The following is a 9,506-nucleotide window of genomic DNA, read 5'->3' on the forward strand; positions in this document are numbered from 1 at the left end:
CAACATAAGCATAGCTGGAGTAGGAGGAGAAAGTGGAGACTTGGTGTTTTTACAAACTGATGGGAAAGAGAGTTTTCCAGGAAGGAGAGGTGGTGAGCCATGTCCCCTGCCTTAAAGGTCAAGATAAGATCTGCAAGGAGTCTTTGGATTAAGTCATAAGGAAGTTACAGGTGACCTTGACAGGGAGCTACATAGGAGTGATGGGGACACAAGCCAGACAGCCTCAGGTTGTAGAATGCAGAGGGAGGTGAGAAAGTAGAGATAAGCAAGTGCAGACAACTTCCAGAAAGTGTGAGGACAATGTTAGGGAAGAGAGAAAGAGAGGACCTAGCAGGAAGGTGACTTGGGACCCAGGAAGAGGTTTTTCATTGTTATTTATAAGACTATTTGACCATCCATAAATGTCAATTGGAAGGAGTCCAAAAAGAAAAGAGGAGGAAGATAGATAAAACTACCATTATAAACTTGGCAGTTAGATCATCTGAAAGTCTCTCTCCTCTCCAGGAAATTAGAAGTCACACTACCTGCTGAGGATGAGGGAGGGGCTGGAGGTTTGGAGACAGGCTAAGCTAGACACCTTGCTTTCTGAGAAGACAATGTCCTGGGAAGAACTAAAGGTCTTTCTGAAAATGGTAGCTAGGTATCTATAGGAAAGAATAGCCAGCCAGATATTGGTGGCATTTGCCTGTCATCCTAGCTACTCAGGAGGCTAAGATACGAATATCAAGACTCAAAGCCAGCACAAGGCAGCAACGTGTATGAGACTCTCATCTCCAATGAACCATCAAAAAGCTGCAAGTAGAGGCATGGCTCACGTGGTAGAGTGCTACCCTTGAGTACAAAAGCTCAGGCAGGGGTGCAGGCCATGCAGGCCTAGATAAAGAGACAGTGCAGTTAACCTAGAGTTGAGGGGTATTTTCCAGGCTTTGGGACGGAAGGTACAGGAGGGAAGAAACAAGACAAAGAAAAAGCAGTACAGATAGGTCAATTGTGTCAGAGGAAATAGAAAACCCAGGAGGTTGTAGTCACTCTGAGCAACACAATCACCATGAGCCCATGCAGCTATTTCCATCACAGATTAAGCTAATTCAGATCAGTAACATTTAACTCAGGGCCTCATGGTCTCGCTTATTGGCCTTTTCTCCCCATGCTGGCTTCAAACCAGGATCCTCTGACCTCAGCCTCATGAGTAGCTGGGATTACAGGCATGAGCCACTGGCGCCCAGCTCCAGCCTGGATATTTTTTGCTTATTTTGGAGATGGAGAAACTTTGTGTCCCTGTTGGCTTTGAACCACAATCTTCCAAGCCTCTGCCTCCAGCTTCCTTTTTTAAACCAAGCATGTGTATTATGCTTACTGTGCGCATAGCCCCCTTCTAAGCACCTTAACAATCACTGACTTAGCATCTTCATAATCAGCTTGAGAGGAAAATGAGACAAACACAGCAATCTGCCTCGGTCACACCACTTGTGGGGTGGGGGTGGGAGGGAAGCAGGTGTTTGAACTAAAACCATCTGATTGCCAGTTTGAAACTCTTGGTCAGCCCCGGATTCTCAGGTCTGCCAGGTGTATGAGCTGTGGCCCAGAGCCACTGTACTACTGAGCACCTCTGGCGCAGCTCAAGGGACAGATAGATGATGGCCAGATAACTCAGTTCCCAAGATTTCAACATAGGTGGGAAACTGTACCCAGAGCTGACCTGAGGCAGTGGCCTCCCCAGAAGGGTCAGCTGTGTCTGAGTTGACCACATTCTCACTTCAGATATGGAAATTAGTTGACTCTTGCTTGGCTTTTTCACTTGAGCCACATCTCCACATCCAGTTTTTTGATGGTTAATTGAACATAGAGGAGTGTCATAGACTTTTCTGCCTGGGCTGGCTTCAAACTGTAATCCTCAGATCTCAGCCTCCTTAGTAGCTTGGATAAGAGGAGTACCCAGCTAGTTCTTTTGTTTTTCATAACTAGAATCCTCAGCTCTGCCTTCCAGGGTCCTCACCTGGAAGAATCAAAGCCACCCTTTTATTTCTGTGCTTCTAGAACCCAGCTCACCTGCTTGACGTCAGGGAGGCTTGCTCAAGGGATCCCAGGACCCTGGGCAGAACTTCAAGAGACGTGACTGCTCTGGAAAAGGCTAGACCCCATGGGACCAGGACTACACAATGTGGAGTGTGTTTCCAGAGATTTGCCCCTTTCCCTCAGCATCATTTACCTACATCTTTAGGTCAGGCCTCCCCTTAGGTAGATTGTGGTTGAACCCTCCAAGCTGGGCAAAAAAGTCCATATAAACCCAAATCCCTTAAATGCTTTCATCTCCCAAGGTTCTTTGAAGGGGTGAAAATGCCTGTGGATAGAGAGCACCAGCAGATGTAATTTATTTTCCTTTGCAAAAAAACCCCAAAACCCTTGTGACAAAGCCCCGCCCCAAATGCTATTAAAATAAAGAAAATGGTGACAGTTGGGGGAGGCTTTGTCATGGATGGAAGATCTGGCCTGAGGAAGGAAACAAAAGGAGCCAATCAAAGGAGGGGTCGAGGACATAGTGAGGGAACTCAGAGCCCACAGCTGGGGCTCAGATCTTCCAACATTTACATAGGCTGAGGTGAGGGGCCCTTCCTTCCCCTCTCCAGGCATAGAGATGGCCCTGGAGTAAAGGAGGCAAAGGAAGGGATTCAGTAGAGGACCCCAAGGGTAGGCCCCAAGGGTGGGCCCCTACCCCAAGGGTGGGCAGGAATCAGATGGGTTTGGTGAGAAGTGTATTTAGCCAGAAATAATTTGGAATACTTTTATAGAATAAAAGATTAAGTGAGGGCTGGGAATATGGCCTAGTGGCAAGAAAGCTTGCCTCATATACATGAAGCTCTGGGTTCGATTCCCCAGCACCACATATACAGAAAACGGCCAGAAGTGGCGCTGTGGCTCAAGTGGCAGAGTGCTAGCCTTGAGCAAAAAGGAGCCAGGGACAGTGCTCAGGCCCTGAGTCCAAGGCCCAGGACTGGCAAAAAAAAAAAGTCAGCATAAAAGATTAAGTGATTAAGGCCTGGCACCAGTGGCTCAAGCTTATAACGCTAGCTATTCAGGGGGATGAGATCTAAGGATCACCGTTCAAAGCCAGCCCAGGCAGGAAAGTCCATGAGTTTCTTATCTCCAATTAACCACCAGAAAGCTGGAAGTGATGCTGTGGCTCAAAATGGTAGAGTGCTAGCTAGCCTTGAGTGAAAGAGCTCAGAGACAGTGCCCAAGCCCAGAGTTTAAGCCCCACAACCAACAACAACAACAAAAATTATTGGTTAAGAGTGAACAAATATGCTAAATTTGCTTTTAGGACCCAATACTATTACTAATACTAGTACTAGCTCTGTAAGAGTGTTTATTGCTCCACCAATATGCTATTGGCATTTGGAGCAAGAATGGTCTTTCCTGGCAATAATGGTCCTGCCCACCATACGTCAGCATCCCTTACCCCTGTCCTTTAAATGCCATTAGGTTCCCCTACACACACACACACACCTTAGTTCCTCGCACTATGGATTCTCTTTAGACATTCCAATCCCCCACCCCTATTTTGAACTTTGAAATTTAGTCCTATGTGCACCATGTAGGAAAAAAAAAAAGAAATCTAAATACACTCTGTACATTCTCAGGAGAACTGGAAATTAAGCAGGAGGCATTTATGATGGGATGTAGTCATTCTATCTCAGAACACTTGTGGAGGTGGAGATGAGAGAACTACCCACTTTTTTTTAGTGTGTGTGTGTGTGTGTGTGTGTGTGTGTGTGTGTGTGTGTTGCTGAGTAATCGAACCCAGGGCTTCACGTGTATGAGGCAAGCACTCTACCACTAGGCCATATTCCCAGCCCGAACTGCCCACTCTTATGGGCAGCTGATGAAGGAACAGAAATGCTAGAAAAGGCAGTGGATTTTTTGGAAGGAGGGATTGAACTCAGGGTCTCACCCTTGCTCAGCGTGCTTGCTGAGCTGGCACTCTAGCTCTTAAGTCATGCCTTCTTCCCTGCTTTGGCTGTTAACTAGAGAGGAGTTGTATGCACTTTTTTATTTATTTGTTTTGTTTTTGTTGCCAGTCCTGGGGCATGGACTCAGGGCGTGAGCACTGTCCCTGGCTTCTTTTTGCTCAAGGCTAGTACTCTGCCACTTGAGCCACAGCATCACTTCTGGCTTTTTCTATATATGTGGTGCTGAGGAATCGAACCCAGGGCTTCATGTATACGAGGTGAGCAGTTTACTACTAGGCCATATTCCTAGCCTGTTGTATGCACTTTGTTTTCCCCCAAGTTGGCTTCAAACCACAATCCTCTGGATCTCAGCCTCCTAAGGAGCGGCGAGGGTGACAGAAGTGAGCTATCCACTGGGCTGAGGTGGTATACTTTAAACAAGGTACTTGGAGAAATGCTCCCTGAGAAGGCTGCAGTAGAGCAGAGTGAATGAAGTGAGGACAGGAGCTGTGGGGATGTGGTTTGTGCCAGCTGTGCTTCAGGCAGAGGGAACTGAACCAGAGCTTGGCTTGTGTAAGGGATGGGAAGGAGGCCAGCATGGAGGAGCTTGGTGAGTCAGATGAGCAGCAGCAGAGGTGAAGTCAGACATAAGTAGGAGCTAGGGCATGCAAGGCCTTGCAAACTTGATAAAGAATTTGAACATGTTAAGATCCATCCTAGAAAACTCCAAAGCCTAGTTGCTTGCTTTTCCCAAAGCTCTTCATATAATTTTTGTGTCTAATCCACTAGCTACTTTTTATTTTTGGTGCTGCTGGTCCTGGGCTGAATACAGGGCCTGGGCACTCACTGTCCCTGAGCTCTTTTGCTCAAGACTAATACTCTACCACTTAAGCCACACTAAGCCACAGTTCCACTTATAGTTTTTTGGGTAGTTAATTAGAAATAAATTGTCTCATGGATCTTCCTGCCTGGGCTGGCTTCCAACCATAGTCCTCATATCTCAGCCTCCTGAGTAGCTAGGATTACAGGCGTGAGCCACCAGCTTCCAGGTAGCTTTCTCTTTCTTTCTTTCTTTCTTTCTTTCTTTCTTTCTTTCTTTCTTTCTTTCTTTCTTCTTCCTTCTTCTTCCTTCCTTCCTTCCTTCCTTCCTTCCTTCCTTCTTCTTTCTTTCTTTCTTTCTTTCTTTCTTTCTTTCTTTCTTTCTTTCTTTCTTTCTTTCTTTCTTTCTTTCTTTCTTTCTTTCTTTCTTTGTCAGTTATGGGGCTTGAACTCATGGCCTGGGCACTGTCCTTGAGCCTCTGTGTGCTCAAGTCTAGTGCTCTACCACTTGAGCCATACCACTTCGTTTTTGAGTGGTTACTTGGAGACAAGAGTCTCACAGGGGCTTTTCTGCCCAGGCTGGCTTTGAACTATGATCCTCAGATCTCAGCCTCCTGAGTATCTAGAATTATAGTGTGAGCTACCTGCACCTGGTTTTCACTAACTTCTTAAGGAAGGAACTGTAACTCCCCAGTATTTAACAGGCTGCTTGCACCCAACAGGAGTGCATCACAACTAAAGACCACAGGATGAAGATAACTGGATATGATATGGCTTAAATGGGCATCCCCCAAAGGCACCCACCAGGCGTAATTCCTAGAACCAATGCTTTATATTAGGAGGGGAGAGGAGAGGGTGAAGTGTATGCTGGTGAGAATAAGGATATTGAGATGCAAACTTCAAATTGGATTATGCTGATAAATGCTAAATACAATCACAGTGTGCCCACTGGATGGAAGCAGGGAGAGATCAGACCTGACAGAAGAGTTCATGAAGCCACACAGAAGCAAAAGCACAGGTTGGAAAGTGAGGCCATCGCCCAAGGAACACCAGCATTTTCAGAAACTGGGAGAAGCTGGATAGACTGTACCTTGCAACCTCTGGTAGAAGCATGACTCTTGATTTTAAACTTGCTAGAAGACCAGAACCTGGTCTAGAAATGGCAGCCGCCAAACCAGGGACTCCACTCCCAAGAGAGAAGAAACTGAGGCTAGGAAAATCTGTTCTTCCCCAGGGTCCTGGGAACCCTACAGGAAGGACCCTTGGGGAATTGGTGACTGCTGAGTTGGTGCTACATGGAGAAGTGACAGCTGACAGGAGGGTTTACCATTGTGTCAGCCCAGCAGAGGTAGAAAAGCAGGGAAGCATTTAAAGCATGCCCTGTTCAGTGTGCCCCTATGTTACAAATGAGGAAACTGAGGCCTGAAAGGCTCAGCAAACTGTTGCAAAGCTGATGTTCCCCAAGCTGTCCTGAGCAAGAGGAACGCCCAGCCTCCACGAGAGAACACCTGCCATGTGCAAGAGTGCTAACGTCAGAGGAAAACAATTCATGATTCTGATGGGAAAAAATGTTTTTAATGAAAAAATGACTGCATAAAATGTTTCTCAGAGTAGAGGAGTACGCTTCCCTTAACTGCAATTAGGACAGCTTACTTTCCCAAAATGTCAGTAAAATGAGGTATTACTGGTTTACATGTCACCCAGGGAGAAAACTTAAGAGACTGAACTCCAAGAGGTGGAAAAGGATGAGGACAGACATGGACCATTGCCTCTAAATAGATCGTATTACTCAATCATAATAAAGTGTCAAAGAAAACCAACATTCGGGGGGCAGGAGGAGACCTCTCTGTTGCCCATGAAAGCTGACATCAGGCAGAGGGGCCACTATGCAAGTCCCCAGAATGATGGAGACTACACACAAGTGGGATGGCCATCACTCTGCTCATGGCCCTGGAAGTCACGTCCTACCTGGGGCTCAGCACCAGGTTTATGGGGTCTCCCAGACAGCTCCTTGGGTGGTCAGCAGGGCTATTTCAACTGTGTGCCAGTCATATGTGGTTCCCCTCCATTAGCATCTCTGTGATGGCAGGCAAGTCATTTCACTATTCTGAGCACTGACTTCATCTCCTGCAAAATGTGGACAGTATTATTCCTTTCTTCCCTCTTTGCTTCCTAGTTAAGGAGTAAAAACTCATCTGCAAAAGGCCCTGCAGTGTCTAAGCCATCTTTATAAAGTTATATGGAACCAGCTGACCCAGTGTTGCTGCCATCAGCTGATGGTAGAGGCCTCTGGAGAGGATGACAAATTACCCTGGACAGCTGGAAATCATACACAGCCTTGTAGAAACACTGAGCTCTGGTACTAATGAATGAAGGTCAAGAATACAGTGTTAATAAATCATTAATAATTAATAAGATAATGAGTCTGGATAATAAGTAAATAACAATAAATGTTATGAACCCTTAAGCCCCTAAAGAAGGAAGTCTCGTCATAGTCATCATCATCAGAACTATCATGGGAGCTAACACTTTTTGAACACTATATTCATGGCCCAACCCTGCTCTAGGACCCTGGTGTGCAGGGTCTTAGGCTGGGGACTTGGGCAGTGGCAGTGATCTAGGTGGTGGAGAGGCTAGTCACAAAACTGAGCCTCTCTGCTTTTTAGAAAGGATAGGGAGAGGATGGTTCCAAGAGTGGTTGCAGTATCTTTTGCCCATTGTTGTGTCCCCAGCACCTAGTCTACATCTTTGCATGTAGCAGACATTCAGAAAATATTTGCTAAGTAAAAAGAGAAAGGTCCAGTCAGTCTAAATCAAGGAATATGGACTCCCTGATGTCTAGGGGAATATTTGGGCTTGAGTTTTGTGAGTCCAATTTAGATCTTCCTCCATGAACCATTTCCCACCAGTTCTTCACTGTATAGAGAAGATTCCCATTGTGAGTCATGTTGGCCTTGCCCTAGAACTTGGGTAATCCTTGGCATCATCAGAATCTCAGTCTGTGATGTGCAGACACATACTCATGTCTGTGAGCCCCAGAGTGGGAACCAGGCATTTTCAACAGGAGCTAAGACCTCTCTGCATTGGTATTGTCACCCGGGATCTCAGGAGCTCAGGAGGCCACTGCCTCCTGCAGGGGCCCCCTCAGCTGAGATCTGATTTTCTCATCATCTGGATAGTCTCAGCAACTCACAGAAAAGGGATGAACCAAGCTGACCTTTCTGGAGGTTTGTTTAAAGCAGAACAATGTTTGTCTTGTCCAAACACTATGAATTACTCCCAAGGATCCTGTCCAGTTTTACAATCCACAGCTACAAATGGCTTACATAAATAGGGACTCCCCTGCCCCCTCTCTGTGCCTCATGGCACCTCTCCCCCCAACCTCACATTTTCTTCCATTCTTCCAGACTATCCCTCTCCATTCCTCCCATCCCTCCCTGCCCACCTTCTTTCCTCTCAGTCCCACTGTGGCTAAGAGGCAGGTGCTGGTTATTCTGGACCACAGCTTGCACCTGGGTTATTGCTGGCATAGATTTCCCTGGCAGACAGCTTTGCCATGCAAAGGGGGCCTCTGGGTACAGTTGTGCTGTGGGGGAGGGGTATGGCACAGTGTTAGGTCCAGCTGTGAAAGCATATTGGTAAGAGGAGGCTGCTAGCTTTGGGAGTTCAATACATCATCCCATGGCCCACTAAAACCATTCCTCATCTGGCTAGGCGGTCAGCTGGAGCCCTATTGCTGTGGTCTCATTGGGCTGCACATTCTCAGAGATCCCAGTATATCTCCTAAAAGTAGACCCCAGCCATGAGGCCACCAGTCTGGGGAGATGACAGAAAAGATGGTTTTGCTAAGTAAATAGGAGCTGTGGAGAACCAGCAAGGCTCTTGGGTCTGGGAGAAAGGAGCCTATTGGAGAAAGAGCCTTTTGGACTGCATTTCCCCAAATATCGTCTCTGTGCCAGGTGTGTCAACATGTTTTGTTTTGTTTTTGCCAGTCCTGGTCCTTGAACTCAGGGTCTGAGCACTGTCCTGAGCTTCTTTTTGCTCAAGGCTAGCACTCTACCACTTGAGCCACAGCGCCACTTCTGGCCATTTTCTATATATGTGGTGCTGAGGAATCGAACCTAGGGCTTCTTGTATAGGAAGCAAGCACTCTTGCCACTAGGCCATATCCCCAGCCCCTGTCAACATGTTTTGGGAAGCTTGTCTAAAATGCAGTCTTCTGGCTGGGTCCTTCCCTAGGGATGTGTAATGCTCAAAAGTATGTGAATTATTAGTCTGTCATGGAGTCTGCTCTAGCCAAAGTCCTCACAACCTGAACAATGGCTCTAAAATCTCACCACGACAGCCAAGTACAGTGGCTATCGAATCTCAGCATCATCACCTGTAACAATGGCTGTAGAATCTCAGCTTTACCACCAGAACAATGGCCCCGGAATCTCAGCATCACTATCTGTACAACAGTTCTAGATTCTCAGCCTATACAAAGAATGGCTCCAGAATCTCACAGCGGGGCCTCCTGCACAGCAGCCCCTGAATCACACCGTGGCTACCTACCCAATGGCTCTAGAATCCTCAGCATCACTACCTGCACAAGAACTCTAGAATCTTTGAAAGGTGGCTTCGATCTCTTAAAAAGCAGCTTCAGAAAGGAGCTGGATACAAGAACCCTGATGCATACTGAGAGAAAATGAGGGGTCACCAACACCCCAGAGAGAGGTGTTAGTGAGCACTTGGTGA

The sequence above is a fragment of the Perognathus longimembris genome, chromosome 17, assembly GCF_023159225.1.
Source record: "Perognathus longimembris pacificus isolate PPM17 chromosome 17, ASM2315922v1, whole genome shotgun sequence".
Taxonomy (NCBI): Eukaryota; Metazoa; Chordata; class Mammalia; order Rodentia; family Heteromyidae; genus Perognathus; species Perognathus longimembris.